The sequence below is a fragment of the Lissotriton helveticus genome, chromosome 7 (genome assembly GCF_964261635.1).
Source record: "Lissotriton helveticus chromosome 7, aLisHel1.1, whole genome shotgun sequence".
NCBI classification, from domain to species: domain Eukaryota; kingdom Metazoa; phylum Chordata; class Amphibia; order Caudata; family Salamandridae; genus Lissotriton; species Lissotriton helveticus.
Window position 1 is genome coordinate 871,468,173 of NC_136068.1, and position 27,072 is coordinate 871,495,244.

Consider the following 27,072-nt stretch of genomic DNA (forward strand, 5'->3'; position numbering starts at 1 on the left):
CTGTACTCAGATTGTTATGCTTTATGTTACAAATGTAATAATTGATTGATTATCTATATGATGTACTGCCTGTATGAGATCGCATTGACACAATAAAGGTTTTATTAAATAAAATAAAAAAGTTTGTGAGGCAGTGACCTGACTGCCAAACTCTACATCAACCGTTTGTGTGCTAAATCTATTTTGCTCTTGGGTCAGGTCCCATTATTCAGTAATTTCTCAATAGACAAAAGGAGTGTAGTGATTACACCTGGCCCTTCCTTTCGAAGTACAGGCGAGCTGAAATAGAGAAGACATTCTGGTTTTGAAAAGAGTCCACATGATCCATTATTAGTTAGAAACTCTCAGTTTATCTGATTCGATTATTTAATTACATCACAGTATACTTCACCACAGCAATGCTTACCACAAACTGTGCAAGATGACATGAAGGAAATGTGGTACCTTCAAACGTACAGCTTGCCCCGTTTAAACTATGTGAAGGCTAGCACATCTGAACAAACATTATAGTTAACTAACCAAAGTGCCTTGGAGTGGGGGTCATAACCACTAAACCGAACCTGAACACCTAGTGTCAAAGAATATTAAACAGCCAATCTTAATGTATTTCATGCAGCATGGTTCTAGTTTCCAGGGACAGTGGGACACTGTTATCAACACCATCCTAATCATACAATAATATAGTTGGAATGTTGAGTGGTGCTGTTCTGCAGCATATTTGTAGATATGAATATTATAAACATTTGCGATTGCAGGAAAAGTCCGAATGTGAACTGAACAAAGCGTAACACTATTCTTACTCCATTCAAAGTGGCTATGGCCGCAAACTGAAAACTACAAAGGACAAAATGTATCCCATTCACATGTATACAAGAAATGATATTGCTTTCCACTTTGCTTCAGAAGGGCAACTTAAATTGTGGTTCGTTCGGAAAGGATGCTTGTTAGGCCATCTTGTCTCAGCTGGGCGTTTAGTGTGCAAAATACTCAAGGAACTCTATCTCGGCAAAGAGAGCAAGCACTGAAGGTACCTGATAGCAGAGACTGCATGCGCCAATCATGTATAACAACTTCATAACATCTCTTAAAAACAGAGACAAGCGATTAATTGTGGCATTTGTTTTTTAAAGAATTATACCTTCGAGTAAAAGAAGAAAACAACAGCACATTTCCCAAGCATTTTAATGCAGTCACACTCACAAGGTCAGTTGTTTATAGTTGCATCAAGATTCCATGTTCAGTGTCTACATATGAAATGATCAGCGATTCAGCGGCATATTTGTAGTCATAAAGTGATCTAATACATTGGCCAACAACTTTTAACTACAGCTGCCTTCATCGCCCAACACATAAATATTTTAATACCTCCAAATGCAGTGCCATAAAATGAACCTGCTATGATATAGTTTGGCATTTCATAGGGAAATGGCCGACCTGTCTCAAAACACTGCCACTTGGAAAAAGTGTGAAATATGGTGATTTACAAAACTTCAACTATCACATGAAAGCCAAGGTAATTCCTCATAGGACACATTGAGTGCAATTACCTTCATACGGTAATCAGTGGCATGCTTACGTCTGACGCTGTCATATAGGATCTATACCTACGAATGAAATCCTGTCTCCAAACCAACAACATATTCAAGCGGCTTGATTATGTGTTTTGGCGCGTGTGTATCCTCATTGGCACATTTTCAGGTATTTACACTGCGCAATTCCTAGAAGGCCATCAACACTGTATAACTCACAATTGAGTCAAATTAGCTCGTGTCGGATCTCAAGTGAGTTGATGTTAGCGGTGCAAGAGTTAATTATCGCGAGTGCTTTGGCTGTGTACTGCCAGCTTCAGTTTGAGCGGTGTCTGCTTCACCCGTTTCAAGCAGCCACTCAGCAGCACGCTCAGTGAATAGACAGTATGAATGCAACACCTGAAAATGGAACCTTTTTCGTGTACTATGTTAACTGCAAGTAATAATTAATTTACTACTTCCTGGTTAATTGGTTTAAAGCGTACGTCGTTTCTACTATGTGGACTTGATTTAGCACTAAAATACATTTGTGGCCTTTTCCACAGAAGCAGCAGGACTGCGCAAAAAGCTATCCTGGCTTGGGAAGTGATTTTTTTTTGCAGCAGCCCAGAGGTAACCCATAAACCTTTTTTCATGAATTAGAAGAAAAAGTCGTACCTGTTTTAGTGTATTTGTTACGACATTAACATCCCTGCAGATGTATTCTCTTTCAAGCGCATTAATCTGAAATGATTCACGTCAAAACACCAGGATGTGATATTTAACAGTTATTGAGGTGCTGAGAAATAACCACTGGTCTGCTGGCTGACTGGACTGTGCATTCAGTGTAGGAAGCCTTTCATCCCCCCCCCCCGAGGTCGATTAAAATGATGCCAGTTCTATGGCTAACAGCAACCATCAGCACGTGTGGTGCACAAATACATAAGTTACATTTTGCTATCTAGAGTAACTAGACCATCTTACCATTTTACATTTTCTCATGCATGGAAACGATTTAAAATATATGGAATGAACAACACTGTATTTAAACAGGTGCTTTCAAGTGAATTAGCTACCCAATTAATGAATGAGTTTAATATGATATAAGGTGCTGGATTGGGGCCTTAAAGTATGTACTACCAGAAAGGACACTTTAAATTTGGGTGGCAAAACCAACCTAATAATTTCTTACGTCATACATTCAACTTTTCAGGAGATGAAAGGCCATTGCACTTCCTTTTGACTACTTTTCCGATAAATAGCGTGCCATGGCGGTAATCGATTTCTTATGTGGAGGATGCTTTTTTATTGGAGATAATTGTTCCGTACGTTTTTTTGCAATTTCACTCAATCTGTCAAATATCATTTAGTGAAAAGACTTTTAAATAGTCAATCTTCCCTAAAATGCTTACACATTAACATCTTTAGATACATTCAATTTGCAATATCTTCAGAAACTACATTGCATATATATATATATGATTGTACCTCAATACAACCCTGTCACAAAAAGCAACTGTTCTCTGCAGCGATAAGAAGATAATTAATTAGTTTACAGCATGGAAAACTAAAAGTCTTATTTCCAAACTAGTGGGGGTGTACAGCCACTATAGCCTATACAAAAAACACAACCACAGTTCTAGCTTAAACCGGAAGTGGATTTTATGATACAACATATGCTCTAACAGAGCCACATCCCACAGGAAACAATATAGCTAACCTCCTATCAGTATTGCACAATGTGTACCTTAAATTGTCTAATGTGGCTGCAGGGTGACTGACATGCATGACTATGTACATAAAAAAGATTACATTCCTCAAGTGTCTTTGTAATTTTTTTGTTTTAACAAAGACAAATTTACCCTCATCAACATTATTGCTTCACATAGGGCTTTCTTTCTTTTAAATCACGCCAAAAAAAGAAACACATTTTCATATCATAATACAGACTGAAAATCATCATCGACTTAAAAAAACAATGATTCTTGAGGGGTCAAGGAGCTGATTAAAAGTGAAATGCAAGACCTTTGTCATATGAAGCAAAGATATCTTTATTCTAGAATACTATTCAACTTACCAAAAACTTTCCTTTTCAAATAACTATTCAGTGGCATTTAGGACGATAAGTAGTCACTGGAGAAACCACCTGTCATTCTGCCACATCAGACTGGAAACATCTGTTGAAGGAATACATTGAAAAAATTAGGGAATGTTATGTTTGAACAGTGTAAATATGGCTGCAGATTATTCAGAACTCAGTGCCAGAAATGCTCTCAACCTCCCATGCCACAATCACAACACAAAACACCTGGAGAAGCTCCAATAGCTACCCATACGTAAGCACAATACAAACTCCTTACCCACACCTTCAAGACACTACCTAACATTCGTCCAGCATGCCTCAGCAATCAAATCTGCTTTCACAAACCTTCCAGACACCTCCGCTCATCCAGTGTCCTACATGAATAAATCCAATGAATACGGAAAAAGAAGATCTGGTATCGACTCTCCTCCAGCCACGGAGAGCAAAATGCGATGCCGCGCACTACGAAATTAATTGTATTCATTAAATTGTTTACTTACCTCCAATTATCAATATGCCGGTTTTTAGCACCCCCCACAATGCCCCATCCCCCCCCCTCTCTGCCACACCGCAACTCCCTCCACGGGCTGTGGCTGCTCTCCTCCTATATCTCTTCTAAAACATGGCTTGGCTTGTCGTTACAAATAAGAGCCTCCTCTTCACTTCTTGAATTCAGCAAGAAGTTGAAGACTTGTTTTTTTTAGTCGCCCCTCTGGTATCTAGTTTGGCTAGACTCCCACCTGGCCAGTGCCAGGATACCCTTCTGAGTGCTAGTGTGTTCTTCAAATCTGCATATTTTGACATAACGAGGAGCCTTCTACAGTACTGTCACTGTTGTAAGATGGTGATATTCTCATCACAAGTACCTAATAAGCTTTAAACACGTGATTCATTTAGTACCATGGGCAGAAAAGTATTTACCAGAATCTCTCAGTTTACAATTCTGAAATCTATTTCGGATGTGTTAGCTGTTTACAATGTAACATTGTGTCTGCCTATTTGCTTCGGGAAATCTTCACTCAGTTCTATCTCTTTACACTTTATGATTTATAATCTCTGTAGGAAGAGTATATCAAATCTAATACGTTCACATTTTATTCCTGAAACTTCGAAACGCCATGTTAATCTTACATGCACATAGTGAAATCCATACATTACATTGTATTGACCACTTTGAAACCCTCCAAATAATATACACAGGCAAACTGTCAGACTATCAGTAATTCCTTTCTGAATACAACATATTATATCCACAAATTCATATCCCAGATCCTGTATTGATAATACTTATAATATAGATATATATGCCTTCACACAATAATTTCTCAGAAACTGCCTTTCACTCAATCCATCATCAACAACCCAATTAAATGTTCTTAGACATAGTATGAGTTTATGCACCACAAAAAACAGATTCGCATATACATTTTCTATTTGCAAATGGCTTCTCAAAAATCCAACCAATCTCTTCCTTCCTACCTAGAATACCGTCTAGTAATGACAATGTAAAAATACATCTGAGAGTAAATGTATTTTTGTAACAGAGGACCCAGGAGGGAAATCATATGTATGCCTAGCAATAAAATGTGTCCCAGAACTGGATAATAAAACAGTCTTACAGTAATAAAGATGAGAGTTAGCAGGGTTGAAACATGCATCTGAGGATTTTTAGAGGACATGGAGAACGTGTTACCTTTAATGCTAACAATAACACTGTTTTTTTTCAGATACAAAAGAACTGGTGCTAAAGGAACACATTTAAGTATACAAATGAAGAGTTGTATTACTCTGGATTTTTTCAAATCCATTTCTGGAGTTCACACAGTTTTTACAAAAGGAATAGTCAATCTCTACACCTTCTGCCTAATTTCATAAAAATATGTTTGCCCTTCAGGTTTCCAGTCAAACACATTGGTGAAATTGATATGATCTTGCTCTTAAGTTGATAGCTATAATATTTTGATTAATAAGGCAATTTACAGGGCGGAGCTAGCCGGCGTCAATGGTGGACGCGTAAGAGCAGAGCTCCGCGGCGGCGCCATTGAATATTCGGCAATTATCCTCACCCGGCAACGAAATCCAGCCAAAAAACGGCAGAAATTGCCGACCCAGCCCCTGCTGCGCCTCCGACCGGAGTTTGAGAGCGGACCGCGCTTGGAAACACCACTTTTCCTCGCTTACGAGGTGGCGCGGGACCAGGCCTGGATCCCCGACCTCCCCTGGGCACCGAGACCGGGCTGCGTGACCCGACGTGCGGCAACTCGGACCTGACGACCCGGCCCCTTCCGGGTCCCAACGACGCCAGATCCACTGATTCCCCAACGTCACACGGCCACGTGGGGGAGCCCAGACGGACACCTGGTGGGGGCTCCTGGAGACACGAAGACCGGAGGTACATCGGCCCAGCGGTGGGGGAGGTGGCGCTTCTCACTCCGACAGTCAAATCCAGGTGAGACTCGGACACCCAAGGCCCTTCAACAATTGAGCCCCCTCAGCATTGGGGCCCGCAGAACGACTTGGAGCGAGTCGAGAGCCCCCCCTACGCATGACCTGCACTTTTCAGGGGACTTGATCAGTGCCGCTGAGTCAAGGGAGCGGTTGCCCGGCGGAAGACTAACCCTACCGGCGCCTCGAGCGGAGCCTGGCTCGTCCAACTGGTCACTATAGTAGACCCTTGCACCCACTCTAGCGGCTGGCACTCGGCGGGGGAGGGCCACAGACCGCTAGCGCCTGGCACCCATCGAGGCCACGAGGCCCCCAGATCGCCGGAGAGCAGCGAAGATGGGAAAGGGGGACAGGACCCAGTCGAAACTGTCGTTCGACCAACGCAGACAGAAGGAACCGGACCCCCCGTCCCCCCAGACTAAAGGGGCTACCAATGACCCGGGCTCCTCACTCTGCGCGGAAATAAAAGGAATGCTCACGACTATGGAGAAGGGCCTACAGGAAGGTATGTCGGCCATAGGCAACAAGATCGACGCGCTGGCGTATCGAATGGACCGCATGACGGAGAGAGTGGATAAGCACGCAGAGAGACTTGATATGGCCGAGCGCAGATTGACGGAGGCTGAAGAGGCGCAGACGGAGTGGGACACTGACCGAAAGCAATTTGGCCGCCTGCTCCAGGTGATCCAGGACAAGTCGGAGGACTTGGAGGCGCGCTCCAGGCGCTCCAACATACGCATAACGGGAGTGGCCGAATCGACCCCAACGGGTAAGATGGAGCTCTTTGTTGAAAATCTGCTGAAGTCGCTTTTGGGAGACGACACATTTTCCCCGATGTTCATTGTGGAGCGCGCCCATCGTACCATCGGACCAAGACCTCCACCGGGTGCAAACCCTAGGCCGCTGATAGCGAAATTGTTGAACTACAGGGACAGGGACGCAGCGCTCCGAGTGGCCCGTGAGAAGGGCTCCCTCCAGTACGAGGGAATGAACATATCCTTATACCCTGATTTCACCGCTAAAGTGCAGGAGGAACGACGGCGCTTTCTCCCGTACAAACAACAGTTGCGGGACCTTGGATTGGACTACGCTATGTTATACCCGGCGCGGCTGCGCATTAACAGACAGGGCCACTCGCACTTTTTCACGGACCCCAAAGAACTGCAAAAATCCTTGAAGGTATGGATAAGGGAGAACAGAGGAAACTCGGAGACGCGCGCACCGGACCAATCTGGCGCCGAGGACCTGGAGGAACAGGACTGAGAAGGAGAGCATGCACGGGGGCACGACGGCGACCTGCTCCCATGGGGGCACCCAGGGCGCCTCTCCGCCTGGACACGAGACGGACTCCCGCTTGGCCCTTATTGCGGGACTGTTTGATCTACTGGACGTCGTCGAGTGGATGAGATCCGAATGTTCTGGACTGGTGCCCCTGGGCCCTCAATTTTGCGACACGTTGCTGCCCTGGGCGGGATCCCCCACCCTGGGGCTGGACACGAGACAGGTCAGATGTGGCTTGGAGGGCGGGGGGCGGGGGCCCGGGCAATGGGCCGGACCCTAATGTTTGATATTTTCTTGCTGGACTACTTCCACAGGGCGCTGCCGCGGAAGCAGCTTACATTCATAGTGAGGTGGTCCGGAAGGGACGGTGCACAACGAGAGGATTGAGTAGGCTACCTCTGCCCTGGCGCTTCTAGCTGTCACGGCTCGGACAGAGCTTGTTTGGGGTGTTATTGAATGGGTTTGCTGAAGGGTGGGGGGGAGGGATGTGGGGATCTCGGTCGCACCAGGTTGGGGTCGGTGGGCTGTGGGAGGTGGGTTGGGAATCTTTTTCTGAGTTTAGGGGAGTTTGGGGGGGGGTCCACAATGTGTTCCGCACAGTTACGTATTTTGGAGAGGACTGGTGGTGGTGGCACGCGCCGGAGGGCGCGACAGGTACTGTTGGTAATCATCAGATGTTGCTACCTTCCCTATGGCTGACACACCACCCGGCGGGTCGCTGAATAACACTGAAACCCTTACAGCACTGACATGGAACGTTCGGGGGTTGAACGATTACCGGAAACTCCGTAAGGTGCTGCACTATCTCCAAAGACATCACATTGACCTGGCCTTGCTGCAGGAGACACACCTACCCAATGCTAGTAGAATGCACACACATAGAGGCCTCCAGGGTCACTCCACATATGCTGGCTTCACATCTCACGCCAGGGGTGTCCTTACGTGGGTAAACCCTAAATCCAAGCTATCCCTCACACTGCTGAAAGCGGACCCGGAGGGTCGTTTCGTGCTGAGCAAATGCACGGGTAAGGGACATAATCTCCTGGTCATGAATGTGTATGGCCTGAACTACGACACCCCTGACTTTTATACAGCAGTAACGGGGCACTGTGTCGACTGGCCCACAGATAGCATGATTTGGGGGGGGGATTTTAACTTTACTTTTAACCCAGAACTGGATAGGTCGGGGGGACCCCTCAGGCGCCCGGCAGCGGCTGCGCAGAGAATGCAGGCGGAAATGGTGAGACTGGGGCTGGTAGACGTCTGGAGAGAGAGGCACAGCGCGCGGGGGGGTTTCACACACTACTCTGCGTATCACAACATCCATACCAGGATCGACTACTGGCTGTCGGCACTTCCCCTGCTGCAGAAGGTGAGAGACTGTAGGGTACTCCCGCGAACACTATCTGACCACTCCCCCATACTGTTCGTCCTGAACACTCCACAACCGAGAATACCCCCCTTCACCTGGCGCTTTCCGCCATACTCCCTGCTGGATGAGTCATTTCGCGCAGAACTGGGGGAGGACATTGACACGTTTTTCTCTAATAATATAGGCACAGTGGACAGCTTCGGGACGGTGTGGGAAACATTCAAGGTCTACGTTAGAGGAGTGGTCATGGCCAAACACTCCAGTGTCCTAAAAGCCATCAGGAATAGACTGTCATATCTCGAGGGACGGATTGCGGAATGTGAGCGCCTACAGCTGGCGGACCCGTCTCCGGCTGGAGATGAGATACTGCGGGAGCTCCTGACAGAGTTCCACGAGGAGGCAGACAGGGAGGTTAGGCATCTGGGAAAATACGCGACGGCCCGCACGTACGGTGAGGGAGACCGGCCGGGTGCACTGCTAGCCAGAATTATGAAGGGTGCCAGGCGGCGACAGGCAATCTCGGAATTACAGTCAGCGGACGGGGCGACGTTAACGGCCGAGGAGGATATCCTGGCGGAATTCAAGGGATTCTACCAGGAGCTGTACTCTAGTAAAATCTCGGGAGTAGAGGGGCAAATTGACAATTACCTAGATTACATCAAAATGCCGTTCTTAGAGAATTGGCAGAGGGAGTTCCTGGCGACTCCCATACTTCGGGAGGAGATAGCGGACGCCCTGGACAGCATGAGGTCGGAAAGCGCGCCTGGAATTGACGGCCTAACTGTGACCTTTTATAAGGCGTACAAAGACAAACTGTTGCCCTATCTTTCCACCCTCTTCGACGAAATCTGCGAATATGGCGCCATGCCCCCGTCTATGAGGGAAGCACTAATTGTGACGATCTTAAAACCAGGCAAGCCACACGATCTTCCGGGATCGTACCGCCCCTTGTCTCTTATCAACGTAGACGCGAAGATCTACGCTAAGGTTCTGGCCACCAGACTGGCGCTTGTCGCCCCTGCACTGGTGGCCCCAGAGCAGGCAGGCTTTATCCCTGCCCGGAACCTTACGTACAATAGAACGGTTATGGGAGCCCTGCAACACACCAAACATGACACCAAGGCCATTGCAGTCTTCTTGGATATGGAGAAGGCGTTTGACTCCGTGGAATGGCCTTTTATGCGTAAAGTCCTCAGAAAGCTGGGGCTGGGAGACCTTTTCCTCCAGCTGCTGGGCGCGCTCTATCACCGGCCGACCGCGAGAGTTCGCCTGGGCGATGTAGTCTCTGAGGCCTTCACTATAGGTAGGGGCACGAGACAGGGCTGCCCCCTCTCGCCGCTGCTGTACGCACTGGTAGCAGAGCCGCTGGCCTGCGCGATGCGGGAATACCACTCCTACGAGGCAATCAGCTACCCAACCTACAAAATCGGCATTTCCACATACGCGGACGACACGCTGTTGTACATTAGAGATCCAGTGAACAACCTCTCATCGGTCTTGAGGGAGGTGGTACGGTTTGGGGCCCTCTCGGGGCTGAAAGTCAACTGGCCAAAGTCAGTGGCATTCCCCCTGACCCCTGTTACTGAACCCTTCGAGATGGAATATCCTCTACAGTGGTCCGCAGACCCGGTCAGATATCTGGGCATACGGATACACACGGACCCTGATGTCGTGTTGAGGGAGAACTACGGGGTTGCCTATAGCAAACTAGCAGATGATGTTGAACTCTGGATCAAGCTCCCACTTTCGTTGATGGGCCGCATTGCCTTGATGAAAATGGTAGTCCTCCCGAGATTTTTGTTCCTCTTTAATAACCTCCCGATCGTCCTCTCTAAAGCTTTCTTTACAACCTTAAACAAACTCCTGGTCAGACTTGCCTGGGCCGGAAAACAGCCTAGAGTCCGCTGGACGGTACTTCAACTCCCATACGAGCAGGGGGGGTTGGCAGCCCCGGACTTTGAACGTTATTATAGAATCGCGCAAGCCTCCCATCTCCATACCTGGATACATGGCAACCCGGACATACCGCATGTTATCCTGGAACGACTATTCGCTGCACCTACTCCGCTGCCGGCGACTATCTGCAGCCCTGGCGACCGTAGAGTGGGAGTACTGGACTCCATCCGCTCTACTAACCACGCTTGGCATACCATAGTGCAGAGGCAAGATAAGGTATTGTTGTACGCCCCTAGTATGCTGTCACACTGGGCGCTTTGGCTTCCTACACTGACGGAACCGGGTGTACACAGAGCTCTCGGTGAGCTGGGTGTACGCACGCTGGGTGACCTATTCGACAATGGTACGGTGAAGACGTGGGAACAGCTTACGCGGGGGCGCGATCCCCCCTCCATGCTACACCGCTTCCAATATCACAGGGTCCGCAGCGCTTTCCTGGACCTCTTAGGCCCTGACCTGGAGGAACCCCCTGAAATCCCGGAACTAGAATACGTAATACACGCTGAATCCCCGAGGAAGCTTATTTCTAAACTCTATAGCATGGGACATGCACACACGGCACAGCGGTACACAAGGGCGCGACTGGCCTGGCAGACCGATTTAGATATACACATAGATGACGGAATGTGGACGTATTGCTGCGCGGCCTCCAGGCGAATTTCGCTGAACGGGAGACACCGCCTGGTCCACTTTAAATTTCTACAACGGGTGTACTACACGCCGGAACGGCTGCACCGATATCGCCTCCGCGACTCGCCACGTTGCGAGAGGTGTCGAGCCCCGGTGGCGGACTTTATACACGTTGCCTGGCTGTGCCCGGGAGTTCGGAGATTCTGGACCGAAATATTTGCAGAACTGAGCAGAATTGTGGACCTGGATCTGGACATAGAACCCGCTCTTGCCCTCCTGGGATATGCGAGGAATGTCCCGGCGCCGGTGCGTAAAATGGTCAGCATGGGCATGCTGCTAGCCAAACGGGTTGTCGCATCTTGCTGGATGCGAGGCCCGCTCCCGACTCTGAAGCGCTGGGCCAGCGACATGCTGTACTGTAACACGCAAGCGGAGGTGTATAGCGAACTACTCCCTCCCCGAAGTCGCCCCAAGAACTTCTGGGAACTTTATCGGACCTATCTTACTTCCAGGGTGGACGGGGATGACACAGCATCGAGGGAGGGCGAGGGACAGAGGGGCGCAGCGACCTATGATCCGCCTTGACTCCAGCGGCGGCACCCTTCCATAGCCAGCGTCACCAAGCCCTGTAGGCTTTCTACCTCTCCCAGCCTAGCACCCCCGCGCGAGCGCCCGCGCATTCGGTAGGACATGCTAAGCACCACACGCCATGTCGCTCCATTAGACCACGAGTAACTTTCTGGGAACACACAGACTAGGGACCAGTTGCAGGGGGTTGGATGTTGGGGTTGGGGGGACGAGTTGGGGGGAAAAAAGTAAAATCTATAGATATGTTAAACTTTGCACAGTGCACGTTACATTGTTGATGATGTCACCATTCTGGAGCCGCAGCCGACTGGCTGGTACACTGGACTGTTCCTCTGTTGGTACTCATTTTTTGTGGTTTCCGCCTGACATACTCCTACCTCATCGATATGATGGTCGGGCCTATCGCCGGCCCGTGATGGGATGTAGGTGAACGGCTCTGTATGCATTGTAATGTGCTGTTTTCTGATAAATAAATTAAAAAAAAAAAAAAAAAATAAGGCAATTTACACCTCCAAAGAAACAGCTTTCACTGGAATGATAAAGGAAAGGGTGGATTTCATAAAACATAGCTCACTCCCACTCAATATGGCTTACTCAAGTCAATATGATACGTTTCACTCTAATATCACATTTTTCCTTTATTTTTGTCACAAAACTGTGCAAAAACTACTGAGCAGTGTAGAAATTGCTGAACAATGCACCACCAAATTTGGTCTAAATGTAAGAGTCAACATATCTTTAGAACCTATTTCACTTGCTATTTATTTCAATGGGTTTTGAAAATTGTATAATTGCAAAAAAGGGTACAGCTGTAATTGACATACATCAGGATTCATTGATTTGATTCTGAAATACAATCCAAAACTGATCTACTAAATTGTTTTGGCTCCCTGAGGATGCTTTTGAAGATCAACTATGCTAGACTGGTAGTTAGCCAGTTATAGTATATATATATATATATATATATATATATATATATATATATATATATATATATATATATATATATATATTCACTGAAAAAACCATAGGTTATAGACCATATATAGTTAGGAATTAGCATTTAAAAAACCTTATTTTACTCACACAAAACCATTGAAATTCCATATATAGTTAGTTGTACTAACTATATATCGCGCACCCGCAATCCACTGCTGATGATGTCACATATTACATCATTCATGACATGGTCAGTGACATCACTGATGACATCACTGATGACATCTCAAATGACATCACTGATGACATCACTGATGACAACATCCAGTGACTGTATGTTTCTGTAAAGTTAAAATATGTCTTATATATTGAAGAATGAGTGGATGTATAAGTGTCTGGATGATGTATTTAGTAGGTGCATGACTGACTGTATAAGTGAGTGATTAAATGTGTCTCACTGAGTGCATGGGTTAGTGACTAAACTGTTTTAAATTGTGCACCATTGTGTCTGTTGTTTTGTAATCTGATGCATGTGTTGATCATTAGCTATATGACTAACTATATGGGTTATTGATTAGTTGGCCAAGTATTTGTATGGGAGACTGAGTGTGTGTGTGGGTGGCTGGGAGGTGTATGACTCTGTGCATAGATGTGTGAGCAGTTGATTCACTAGATGTATGGGTTCAAAAGTGCATGTGGAAACAGCTGTATGGGCGGTTTACTGTGTGCATGAGTGTATTGGTGAGTGAATGGATATCTCAGTGCTACATGTCAAAGTAAGTACATATGTAAAACACAGTACATGTGGTAGTTGACATATATAAATAACTGTGCATAAGAGCCAGTGAATGTGTGAGTGGCTGTATGGATTATTGTGAACTTGTATCAGGGATTGTATAACAGAGTAAATATGTGTTATTATTATATTATATGTTTCAATAAGTAAGGTGTGTTTAACGATATAGTTGAGCAAATGGAGGTGTGATTGTTTCTTTGCAAGACTGATTAGGTGTGTGAGTAACTCCATGGATGAGTGACAGTCTGTGAGTGTCTGTTTACACTGAGTGTATCTACGGTTATATTAGAGTCTGAAGAGGTTCATCGTATCATCACATGAATGATGTCATGAGTAATGTCAAATGAGATGTCATCAGTGATGTCATGAGTGATGTCATTTGAGATGTCATCAGTGATGTCATCAGTGATGTCACTGACCATGTCATGAATGATGTAATATGTGACATCATCAGCAGTGGATTGCGGGTGCGCGATATATAGTTAGTACAACTAACTATATATGGAATTTCAATGGTTTTGTGTGAGTAAAATAAGGTTTTTTAAATGCTAATTCCTAACTATATATGGTCTATAACCTATGGTTTTTTCAGTGAATTTTCAAGGTTTTGTAAATGCTAATTCCTAACTATATATGGTCTATAACCTATGGTTTTTTCAGTGAATTTCATAGGTTTTTTAATAGCAAATCTTTATAAAAATAATACATTTTAAATCTAATTTTATATTTTATAATTTTTTTATTTTTTTTTAATATTATTTTTAGTGCGCTCCCGGGGCGCGGACAGGTGAACGCACGGGTAAGCGCAATCTTGCGGCGCGCCCCAGGGCGCGTACTAATGCGCGTCCCGGAAGCGCTATTGCCGAGAACGAAAACAACATTGTGACGTATCGCGTAGCCGCCACGCCTTGCGTCATAAGACACGTATCGCGTAGCCGCGAGATGCGTCTTATGACGCACCGAGTAAGCGCACCCGGAAGCGCATACGATCGCGCAACGTAAGCGCCCCGATGCGCTTACGATACACGCCCGGGACGCGCCCCGGGGCGCGTAGTGTAAGCGCGTCAAACCATGTGACTTTAAAATAACACTTTTCATTGGTTCAGAACTTTTTTTTTCCAAATTGTGTGAAACCCACCCATTTCTCTCACTATTGCTTTGTACTTGGAGAGAGCAAGAGCTGTTGTGTCTACTCTATCTCCTACTTTTCTGATCTCCAGCAATGGCTGCAAGAGAGTCATCCAGCAGTGATTCAGAGGGATTTTTAGATGAGGACCCTCCTCAGCAAAAGAAAAAAACCCATTTCATCTGGAAATTTTACGAAATCCCAGAAGGACAGAAAAAAGTCAACGCTCCCAAAGTAACATGCAAAATATGTGGGAGTAGTTTATCCAGAGGCAATCCTCTGAAAAAATATAGTTTTGGGAATGCTAATTTGATCCGGCATGTGAAAAGAAGACACCCTAACAACTTTGCCAGGGAGAATGTCAGAGAGCTGGCACGGAATGTACCCACAGATGGCGGCAGCACCTCCACTGGTGGAGCAACACCTTCGGGACCACCCCGTGGAAGAATGGTCCCTAACATTCAGCCGGTGTTTGCGGGCATCAAATTTTCGTGCACAGAGTGTGACGAACTGCTCTGCTATGGGGAGCAGAGTGTTGAACTGATTGCCCTAAAGAAACAGCAACACCGCTGCTCTTCCAGTCCCTAAATGTTCAAATTTTTTTGCTCCTGTTGAGCAGTTTTGGAATCCTTGTTTTTGTTTTTCCCTTGAAAAAAATCCAAAAAATATATAAAATTGTTTTAAAAAGTCTAAAAAAATATAAAACAACAAAAACAACAAAAATATATAAAACAACAAAATCAAAAAAAAAGTTCTTTTCAGAACTACCTCCAATTTTTAAAAAGAAGCTTTATTTTTTTAAAAGTCTGTCATTTTTAATCTCCATGGTACGCTCCCCCGTACGCTCCCCGGTGCGCGTACCGGGCGCTCACCCCCGCGAAAATCAATTTTTTTATTTATTTTTTTTTTCACCCGCGGGAGCCTTTTATGGCCCCCACATGAAACCTAGGGGGTCAGGGGGTGTGTACCCTGCCCCCTCTTGCTCATTTCCCCCTTTGATTTTTGCCACCTCTTGTGTCTCAATCCTACCGAGACACAAGATGGCGGCCGCTGCGGACTGTTTCGAATGTTTACAGACACCCGAGAACCAATCAGCTTGCCGTGCGCAAGTCGCGTTGCGCGCCTGGAGCGCTCCCCGGTACGCGTACCGAGGAGCGCTCCAGGCGCGGCTCTAGATATATATCTTTTTTTGAACGTTAATTTCTCAAAATCCACTGTAGCACATATATTGAGACCTACAAAAGGCACATCGGGCTACCAGTCCCTACAATTTTGCCAAGTTTCGTGCAAATCCATTCAGCCGTTCGGGCTAAAAGTGAGGCCAACCGCCCTATGGAAAACTCAATGTTAAAAACACGTTTTGGGACCCCCCTTTTTTCTCGGCCCCCCCTTGACGAAACCCCCCCAAATTTTCAGGGGCTGCTCAGAAACAAAATGTTCCATTTTCCTGAAAGTTTCAGCCAATTCCGTCTACAAACGCCAAAGTTATTAGACATAGAATTTTCAAAAATCCCATAGGGAAAAAATCCTAACTATATATACCTACTGGCGACCGCCAGTAGGTAATATATATATATATATATAATATCAATGATATTGTGTGGGAAAGTGAGTTTGTATTGATAGCCTTAGATATAGACTCTCTTTATACAAGCATTGGCCATGTGGACGGATTAAATGCCATCAAATTTTATTTGGGGAAAAGGAATATTGCATTTAGTCAACATAGCAATATGCTATTAAGGATGTTGGATATATGCCTCAACAACAATTATTTTTTATTCGACAAGGAAATTTACCAACAGTTAAGGGGAGTGGCTATGGGGGCATGCTTCTCCCCCACCTATGCATGCTTACATGTTGGGTGGTGGGAGGAGCATGTCCTCATGGGTTCACTCGCTAGGTTGTTTCCCAACAATATTGCTTATTTCTGGCGTTTTATTGATGATATCTGTTTGATCTGGAGAGGTTCAGTAGAATCAGCGGCTGAATTTGTCAGAGTAATCAATGACAATCAATTAAATCTGAAATTTACATCTCAAATAAGCACTATCATGATTCAATTTTTAGATGTTGAATTATATGTTTTAGATGATAAATTACATACCAGACTTCACAGAAAGCCCACGGCGGGCAATTCTATTTTGCACGCCAAGAGCTCACATCCAGGTAATTTAGTCAAAAGTATTCCGTATGGAGAATTTCTACGCATACGTAGAATTTGCAGTTGCAATGTAGATCTGGAGAAATGTCAGAATGAAGCATATGTGCGATTTTGTGCAAGAGGCTATCAGACATCCTTATTAAAGGAAGCTTTGAATAGGGCTAATAGTATGAACCGGGAAGAATATCTCGCAACCACCAGTGCCAACAGGATACAAATTGGGTATGATTTGACCAAAGAAGCCCCAGACAAGGTAGTTTTAATCACCACCTTTAACAGTGAGGAAAGGAAGGTGAGGGGGATTTTGAAAAAGCATTGGCCTTTGTTAAAGACTGATATCAGTGTAGCACCATTATTATCAGATGAACCGACCATAGTCTTCAGAAGAGCTCCCTCAATGAGGGATGCTCTGGTGAGAGCCAGTCCAGAGGTCATCATAAAGAAAAATTGGTTGTCTGATAAATCTGGGTTTTATAAATGTATCTCCTGCAGAGCATGCAAGTTTGGAATAAATACGAAGGAATATTGCTCTGCATTTGATCCTGTGCCCATCCAAATCAGGGGGCATTTTACATGCCGCACTGATTTTGTGGTCTATGTGCTCCAGTGTACTTGTGGTCTCAAGTACGTTGGAAGCACCAATCTACAGGCTTTATATCGTATCCTCCAGCATTTAAGGGCAATTGTGAATTCTGACGATAATTATCCTGTTGCGCGCCATTTTGGTTTCGCCCATAAGAAAAATTTGAACGATCTGCAATACTTCATTATTGATGCTGTACCTAAAAACATCAGGGGTGGCAACAGAGAGAAACTGTTAAGACAACTGGAAAGCAAATACATTCTGCTTTTAGATACCAGGATTCCCAATGGAATGAATACAGGGGAGGACTTGCACTGTTTTTTGTAATTTTTGTTCAACAGAAGAGTGGCAGTCTTCTGGTTTTTTGATTAGTTATACCCCCTCATTCATGTAGAAATCCAGTGTTGCCGGTTCCCTATGCACAATCAGTTTTTGAGTTATCAGCTATTTTATCTTTAAAAATCATCTTTGGAGATCTTTTAGGATTGATTGTGACATGATAGTATGGCATCTTTGATTTTAAGAATATTTGACACTGTTGCCACAAATTTATTGATTTATTGAGTATAACGTCTTGATTGACAGCATTTCGGATATAGAATTATAGGATCAAATGGGCACTATGCCGTAAGTTCCTTCTCTGATCAATAGCTGTCTCTATTTCAAGATTATCATTCCATATTATTCTGTGCTGACAGTATAACTGTTTTTTAAAAAAGGTATTGTTACATGTAAACCTCATAATCGGTTCAACATGCAAAACCATATTGTCTTCCCACATGATTTTTCAGCCAGTGACCTCTTTAATATAAATGGGGCAGGGATCTACCTCGATGTCACGGCTGTTATTGCACTTTGCACTTTGCACGTTTGTTTGCACTATCTTATATGAATTCTAGCACTTGCACTTTTATAAAAACTTGGGGGTTGTATGCCAGTATTAATTCCATCCTTCAATACTTATAATGAAAATGTTTTTTCTGGTATGATTTGTGCGGATTGTATCTTTGACGTGTAATTGTGAAATGATTATTGCATATTTGCACTATACATGGCGCACCACAAATAGGGATTATAATTGTATTCACCATGTTGTTGAGAAAGGGTAAAATGAAAAAACAATTGTTTATACAACAAAGAACACTCGGATTAAGTATCAGAATGATATTTTGTAACAAAAGTATTTTTTCTATGTTTATAGAGGTGGTACGCCCCTTCCTTTTTAAATGTGCATAGTATATAAACACTGGTATTGGTTCCGCTAGGCATGTGATCAAGGCTACTGTGACGTAGCCGAAACGCGTCATGCTGGCGATTTGGGGTGAATAAACTACCTGTGAATTCTACTCGCAGCGCTGTGGAGTGGTCTGTACCTGTGTTTTTTCTTCGTTGGAATACATTTCCGGAAGGGAGGCGTAGCAGGAGTTTGAACTGTATATATATATATATATATATATATATATATATATATATATATATATATATATATATATATATATATATATATATATATTACCTACTGGCGGTCGCCAGTAGGTAGTTATAGTTAGGATCGTTTTCCATAGGAAATCCGCAACATTCTAATGGGAATAACTTTGGCGCCGAATGAGGGATCTGCCTGTAATTTTCCTCAACTTTGCCTCGCTGCGCTCCGCTCCTTCCCTGAAGGTTTCGGGGGGATCCGTCAAGCGGGGGCCGAGATAAAAGGGGGGTCCCAAAACGTGTTTTCCCCATGTTAATTTCCATAGGGCGGTTGGACTCACTTTTAGCCCGAACGGCTGAATGGATTTCCACCAAACTTGGCAAAATTGTAGGGACTGGTACCCCGATGTGCCTTTGCTATGTCTCACGATATATGCTCCAGTGGTTTTTACGAAAATTAACTTTGAAAAAATATATATTGGGCTACATTGGGCTATATATATGTTAGAGCCCAAATGTAGCCCAATGTAGCCCAATGTAGCCCAATATAGCCCAAAGATGGCCACCAGAGACAAAAGAAAACAAATGTAGCCCAAATATCAGCCAGATGTAGCCCAACTATAGCCCAATGACACAATGTCCCAGAGTGTTCTAAAGAACAACTAGAGCGCTAACAGTCTTACTTATGACAAAAGTATGGCACACCTGAAGTCATCTTGATTGGAATAAAGTGTTAACACTTAAAACATTTAATTTGCAAAGGAACAAAAAGAGGGGTTTAATTTTGCCATAGCAATTTTATATATATATATATATATATATATATATTCACTGAAAAAAAACATAGGTTACACACCAGTTATAGTTAGGAATTAGCATTTAAAAAACCTTTGAAATTCACTGAAAAAACCATAGGTTTCACACCAGTTATAGTTAGCTGGAAATTTTACTCGCATAAAACCATTGAAATTCCCACGTTATAGTTAGTTGGACTCACTATAACTTGCACGTCTGCAATGCACTGCTGATGACGTCACATATGCATATATTTAAATATTTAAACATTACTCGCTAATATATGTATTCACTAAGATACACTTAATAAGCCAGTTAACCAATCCATTTTTTTTAAAAAACACTGTCATGAGATGTAATATGTGACGTCATCAGCAGTGCATTGCAGACGTGCAAGTTATAGTGAGTCCAACTAACTATAACGTGGGAATTTCAATGGTTTTATGCGAGTAAAATTTCCAGCTAACGATAACTGGTGTGAAACCTATGGTTTTTTCAGTGAATATATATATATATATATATATACATATATACATATATATATATATATATATATATATATATATATATATATATTACATAGTATAGTATATAGTGCTGGTTATAAAATCTAGTATAATAGATAACCAGAGAGACCTTCCTTAGGCTCATAATTAAAATTCTTCCTGCTTGGAGATTTCCTGCCAAAAGTCAATGGCTTGACTAGAACCTCATCCACGGGCTTCCGCGTGCCCTCTTCAGCTACATGCCTGTTGCCTTTCCCTGCTAAAGATTTTTGACTTTCATTTTTGAGACTGAGTCTTAAGGTAAAACCTCTGCACAGGTCAAACCTAGTTGCTGTATCCGACCTGCGTTCCATTGTGGTCAACGTCAAATCGCACCCTAGTCCGAGTCTACCGCAACCAGTTCACCACGTTTAATGTTCAACTCTTTTTGACTAGTAACAAAGAGAGGAGTATGCAGTTCCTAAGAAGGCTGACGGTGGCTCTGGTGTAAGTGCAAGATAATAGCTACCAAGAGGGAGGATTGGGAATCCTTCCTTTTGGAATTAGGGCCCTCACACACCCGGCCGCTGGGTGGCATGCTTCAACATTGGGCATGCACCTGGTCGGGTCGGTACTGCAATACCAGACGGGCACCCTCAGTGGGGGCTCTTTGGCGGAGATCTTTTATTCTTTGCCATATGGTGAGTGGCCCTAAAGTGTAAAGTGTAGTGTTGTGGTGTCTAGAATGACCAAGTGAATTAAAACAGGGCAAGGGAGGATCAGGGCAACTAATTTAATAATACTGTCTCCCACCCTGATTAAAAAATATAGTGGCGACTGTCTAAACTAATGCTATAGGAAGTTGCGCTCTGTGTCATGCGATCAACATGTTTCTTGCCATAGTTGTCCCAGAAAGGATCAGGCGGCAATTCTTCAGGACCTAATATGGAAGTTCAAATCTACACTAAGCAACTGATAATGGGGTTTAGTAACGTAGATATTACTAGTTGGATCGCACCGGTGGCGTGTGAAGTCCGTGGGTGTGGTAGCCAATCTCAAACAAAGAAACATAAATATAAAAATCTCTTACAACATGATCCATCCTGCGGGTGATTGTCTCATAACCAAAGCAAGTCAGCCACATCTATAATGTACACCATTGTGTATACTGCGAGCATCAAATTGCATTACTGGCATTCCATGTGCTAAGGTAGAAAGTGTGTGCAACGTGCGTAGTGCACTCAATTTAATTACAAATTATTATAAAAGGCAGCCGTTCAACCAAGCAAAGTAAGGTAAATGCTATTCATAGTTGGTATTTGGATGCCGCCACTCACCTATGAATTATTCAAAACAGGCCCCATCGGGTAGCGGCATCAAGTGGACACCTATGCTCAACGTGTGTCCTACATGGGGTGAGGAAACAAGGGGGGAGAGGGTTGGAGGGGTTGGGTTTCAAGGTTAGTAAAGAATCCTTGTAGGATTTAAAGTTCACCCAGCGTTAGGTAGTAGCAGGCACGGGGTGTCAAGCTCGAGAACAGCAGATAATGCATTGCACCACCCATGGGTAGGTGCACCATGGTCCCAATGCTCGTAGGATGGGTCCAGGACGGGGTACGGGCGGTGCGCGGTCCTCAAGGGATCAATCGCTCCACTTGGACCCACAGTCTCACACTTTTTGACAACATTTTTAATTTGAACTTTTAAAAGCTATAACTCTGGTTCTCCTTATCGGATTTTGGTCATTTTTATGTCATTATATTTATAACGATTTTTTAATTGTTGTGTTTTAACTTTGTTGCTGTTGTGGTTCTGCATAAATACTTTACTCATTGCCTCTAACTTCAACCTGTCTGCTGTGTGCCATTGCTACTGGGGTGTTGAGCTTCAAGTTAGTTTAATGAATGCAAATATTCACCCTAACAAGGACTGTGTAGTCACCCCCTTAACTAATAACCCAATTTCTTACAATACTGTTATGTAACATACCTAGAAACCATTGAATTTATTTCACACTTATAAACCCTTTATTGAAGGGTTTTAAACAATTCCCAACAGTTAAGCATAGGAAATCCAATTACCAAGAGAAGAACATATCCACATTATATGCTTAAGAATTTCAATTAAACACATTGGTAAAAACCAAATTAAAATTGCAGTTTAGTCATCGCACTGAATACTAACTATTGTAATGTGTTCTATTGTTCATAAATAAAGGAATTTTAATGAAAAGATGGTACCATAATTATTATACTATTGTCATATTTTCAACATTCCCTTAATGAAAATATTGTGAAGGGAAAAAGACTTGATGTTAACATAGTACATCTTGCTATAAATAATAAGAAGTTAAAAACTGAATAGTTATTATTATTTCGTGAATATATATTTTAAAGATCCTTCCTCACCCAACAAGTGACTTTTACAATGTTATATATAGCTTCTTAGTAAGATCAATAGGAGGAGGACTCTGTTAATGTACAATTTTAACTTGGCATGTAAGAAAAACCTCAAACTTTGAGAAATGCTCAAATAATTTCTGTGCCACTAAAGTTTTTGTTAGGGCATGACAGAAGCTGGTATGTTCAGCCTATTTTGCTTCTACATCACTCAGAACCATTTTTTGTGCAGGACTGTCATTTTGGCTGTTACATTACCGTTTTGGGCAAAAGTAGAGAGAAGACGGATCCTTTGGGTGAGAAAGCGTGTCACTATAATTTGTAACGGGGTGATACTACCAATAAAGAATAATTGTGTTAGGTGACAACACATCTCATTGAAAATACTCTGCTCATCCCAACAGAAGTGGCACAAGGTGCAGATTCTTCCTAAGAGAAATGTGTGACAGCTGCAAACAATACAAAATAACTTTAAAGTTAAAAACAGTCACGTTGCAATAAAATGATCAAACCAATTTCGAAAATAAAAAGATACATGCAATGTCACAAGTTGAAAAGAATGACAACAATGGGATTAAGGAAAATGGAAATATGGATTTTTAAATAATTATACGAAATAGTAGTAGAAACGTGCCATTAAAAGTTAATGTTTGCTCGAGGTATAGATGCAAATTCAGCCCGAATGCAAATGAGAGGGTGTCATCAGTTCTGAGTATTATGAGGGTCACTTTAAGTTGGATATGCTGTGGTCAAGAGCCTGTTGAAACCTTAAGTGTTCTCAACTAAAGTTCTAACTGGGACAAAGTTGGATTGTATAGCTGATAAGGATATTTTACTTTGGGGATGAATCTGAAACCTTGCTATTCTCCCAAGTACTATATTTGCACTTCTGACTTCATTACGAGTGTCCATTAATTCCAATGTTAAATAACTGAAGTCACTATGCCTATAAGAGCTATAAGTTCTGAGCAAACATTACAACCTTCAGTCTTCAGAGTTTTTAACTTTTTAAAACATGTCTCAGTGGAACCTCAAGGTTCCACTCAGGCTATTCGCTAACTCCGCGCCACCAGAGTTAATGGAAAACCTGATATGTATTTACCAGGTACAGGTCTGGGACACTCCTAATGAGAAACTTAGGGATTTATTACGAGTATGGTGGTACTTAGGACTGGCGCATTCTTGGTGGTGATCGGACCACTGCCACAATGCGGGTAAGCCCGCAGTATTCTGAATGTGGTGGTCGGAGCACTACAGGAACGCCAGCTTCACTGGGATCAAGGATCCTGCTGGACCAGTGGCCTTTAACTGGCCTGTATATGTTTGTGGAGCCACTGCCAGCACCGCTGAGCATATTAAGAGTTGCCTATTCATTGCCCTTTAAATGGCAGTAAGTCCGCCATGAAAAGGGTTGCAGAGAGGCAGTTAAATGGGCCCTAACAGGGCCACCTGCTGGATTCGAGCCTGGGGTTGCATGCATGGGGGGCACATGTTGTGCCCCCTGTAATTGCACCCCTATTCCTTCATGGTATGGCATGCCATGCCATGCAGGAATGTGCTGCAGGCACTGGCACGGTGGCGGGCTGCATATTAGACTCTCCTATCAGCCTCACAGCCCACTGACGTGAGACCACCTCAGCACCGTCCGCCAGCCTTGGATTACACTTGTAGTCCAATGGGGTCGGGTGCACTACAGGCTTGGCGTTGCTCCTATGAGTGCGACGGTTGCGGGCTGACAGGAGGAATGCCAAACTCATAATAAGAAGCCAAGTCTTTTTGCTTATTTTCAGGTTTCTCCAGTAAGTCAATGAAGGAAGGTTTAGCAACTTTGGGTTTTAGCTGTTCGGGTACTTCTCTTACCATGGTAGTCTTAAATGCTAGTGGAAAATCCTGCAAGCAATCAAAACTGGCAATCCTTATCTCGGCAAGCAAAATCCTTTATTGGGAAGCCTTTTTTGCCTTTCTCTTGTCCCGCAAAGGACAGATAGGTGACAATGTCCTACTTTTTGTTGATGCCTTAAAGTCACTTGTGGTTTCACCTACAGCTCCATGTCCTTAGGGAAGATGTCTAGGGTTCAGAACTTTCTTCAGCAAAGACCTTCCAGAACTGGGATTGTCCATTTAGTCTGTGTAACCCAACGCTGCCGGGAAAACATCCAAATGATGCAGAAAACATGGACAAAAAGTAGCAGTAATGTAACAAGACCAACACCTTGATTCCCTCATGCATAGGTATTAAAATTTGTACCAAAGTTCCTTGAAATATCTTTTAAGGTGGAGGAGGGTGTGTGATATTATTAGATTAAAAATAATGTGGAGTGTACCATGTAGACTATATTGAGGAACTGAGCAAAATATCTGGCAATAGTGATTTGGAGATATACAGTTAAGAATTTCCTTAGGTGCAAATACAATGGAAATGCTGAACGATGTTAGGGCTTTCAGCCTGATATCTAGTGCATATGCCCGCATGTACAAACATGCTAGCCAAATATATGTGTCAGTAGGCCTGCAATCTTATACCTCAGTATTCAATGATCCATAGATAATATTTCTCAGTAATGTGTCCTTACAATGTTATTTATATTCATGCTGTAAGATACTTGTCAACGATCATGAGGACAGGCACTGCATTTACATGGTAATTCATGTTGCCACTGTTACAGTAGGTAAACTCTGACAAATATTATTTTTCCATCTCTCTAGATTTGATCAACAGACTAGCAATTTCAGAGCACTACTGAAACTTGTTGAGCTGACAGCTTCATGACATTCTTCACCTCTGTTGTCTAAAGTCCTCAGCTGCTCATTTTCCGGTTGACTGCTATGAAAAGGTAATAAATGACGCTCAATCTACCTGCATGTCAGAGATTTTACTGCAGGGCTTCTGTTAATTAAAGACCCAGCGCCTACGCATTTCTGAAAACATTTTGAAAACAGTACATTTCTTTATGTGTCAAATCTAAAGTCTACAAAATTCATATCACAATTTAAAATAGCTCGCAATGCCGTCTGTCTGAAAGGTTTCTATGTCGCTTAGCCAAGGAAGTCAATTAATGAGCCTTCCAGATAATCGGCAACATTGAATATTATAGTAAACAAGTGCTTTACCAATGCGAATTATCTCCAAAATAAACCGCTTTTCATTCATCTAATGAAGAATAACACAAAATTACGTTATTATGTAAACAAACAAATGAGATGATCTCAATTCTTTCATTTGGAATGTCAAGTCGAAAACAACTTTGCTAGACACACCCACACTGTTTAAGAACGTTTGGTGAAGTTATTTGTAACACAGTTATACCATGAGTAATTATTACGGCCGTCAGATATTTTTTTTGTAAGTGTCTGAATTTTCCAAATCTCCTGGTCTTTATAGCGTTGACAACACCTCTATTATTTTATGTGCTGTGACCTACGCTGCTTTTGAAGACATGTGCTTAATTATGTTGATATATTGTACAATTTTGCATAGAGCACTAATCGTGTGTGAGGGTATGCAGGTGCTGAGCAGGAGGGGAGGCGAGGACGCCCTCGAGATGATTCGAAAAGCCAGGTCTTCAGCTTCTTGTCTCAAGGGTTGGTGGAAATGTATGCGGCTGTTGAGGTATGTGGGGCCAAGTTGTGTAGTGCTTTGTATGTGTGCATTGGGACTTTGATTTGGTCACATTTGCGTCTGCTTTGGGCAGACATTTGATAGTGGGACACTCTTCACAGGACTGAATGTTAGCATGGATATTCATTCCTTATATGGATTGCTTGGAGTAAGAATTATTTCTTTTTGGGTGTAAATCCCTTATTAGGGTAGAAGGAATGATCTTCAATAATAGATAGTGACATGCAAGTCCTAGAAGGCATCTGAAAGCATGATACATTTTGAAAATATTTCAACCTTTTATAAGCAATTCTGAAAGAAATTCTGGCTATGACATGCATCCAATGCAAGAATTTATGTGCCTCAGAAATGTTTTTTTTTGTAAAACAAAAATTGATGTGATAGTGATGTTTTAACTACCTGAAGTTTGTTCACTAATCTAATAGTATGGCCACAACACAAAACATACAGAGTAGTTAATGCAAGAAGCCACTGCTGCTCAGACTACTAAAGGTCTGTGATGGAACATAAGGTAGGGAAGAATATTCCTGAGGGTAAATAATAATGAGACAAAAATCCATACACTTGTGCTAATATGGGCTTTAAAGGACAGCGTAGCATCTAAAAAGAAGTGAGTGTCCTTTGTTGGTCGGCAGTAAGTGAATAGCATGAAGAAGCTGTAGCTGGGACTCCAAGCAAAGAGGTTTGTTTTGTGATAAAAGAGGATAAACTATGATTTGTCAATATTCATTTGCATGTATTTTGATCCCATCCAGCCATTGACCTCTTTTAAGCTGGAGTGCAATAAAGAAAAATATTGGTGCCGCGATATTTGTACCACATAAGAAATAGTGCCTATCCAACACAGTGTGAAATGTCTCCAAAGTAAATTATGTTTGAAA

General features: G+C 43.3%; 1 protein-coding gene across 1 annotated transcript in view; it reads right to left on the reverse strand.

The window, feature by feature from the left end:
• The window catches only part of LOC144769317 (teneurin-2-like), an 853,614-nt gene that overhangs the window by 590,269 nt on the left and 236,273 nt on the right, over positions 1 to 27,072 (reverse strand). Inside the window, exon 2 of the mRNA XM_078653392.1 lies at positions 3,586 to 3,685. The gene's annotated coding sequence lies outside the window, so the exon portion shown is untranslated. The remainder of the gene's footprint in view (positions 1 to 3,585; positions 3,686 to 27,072) is intronic.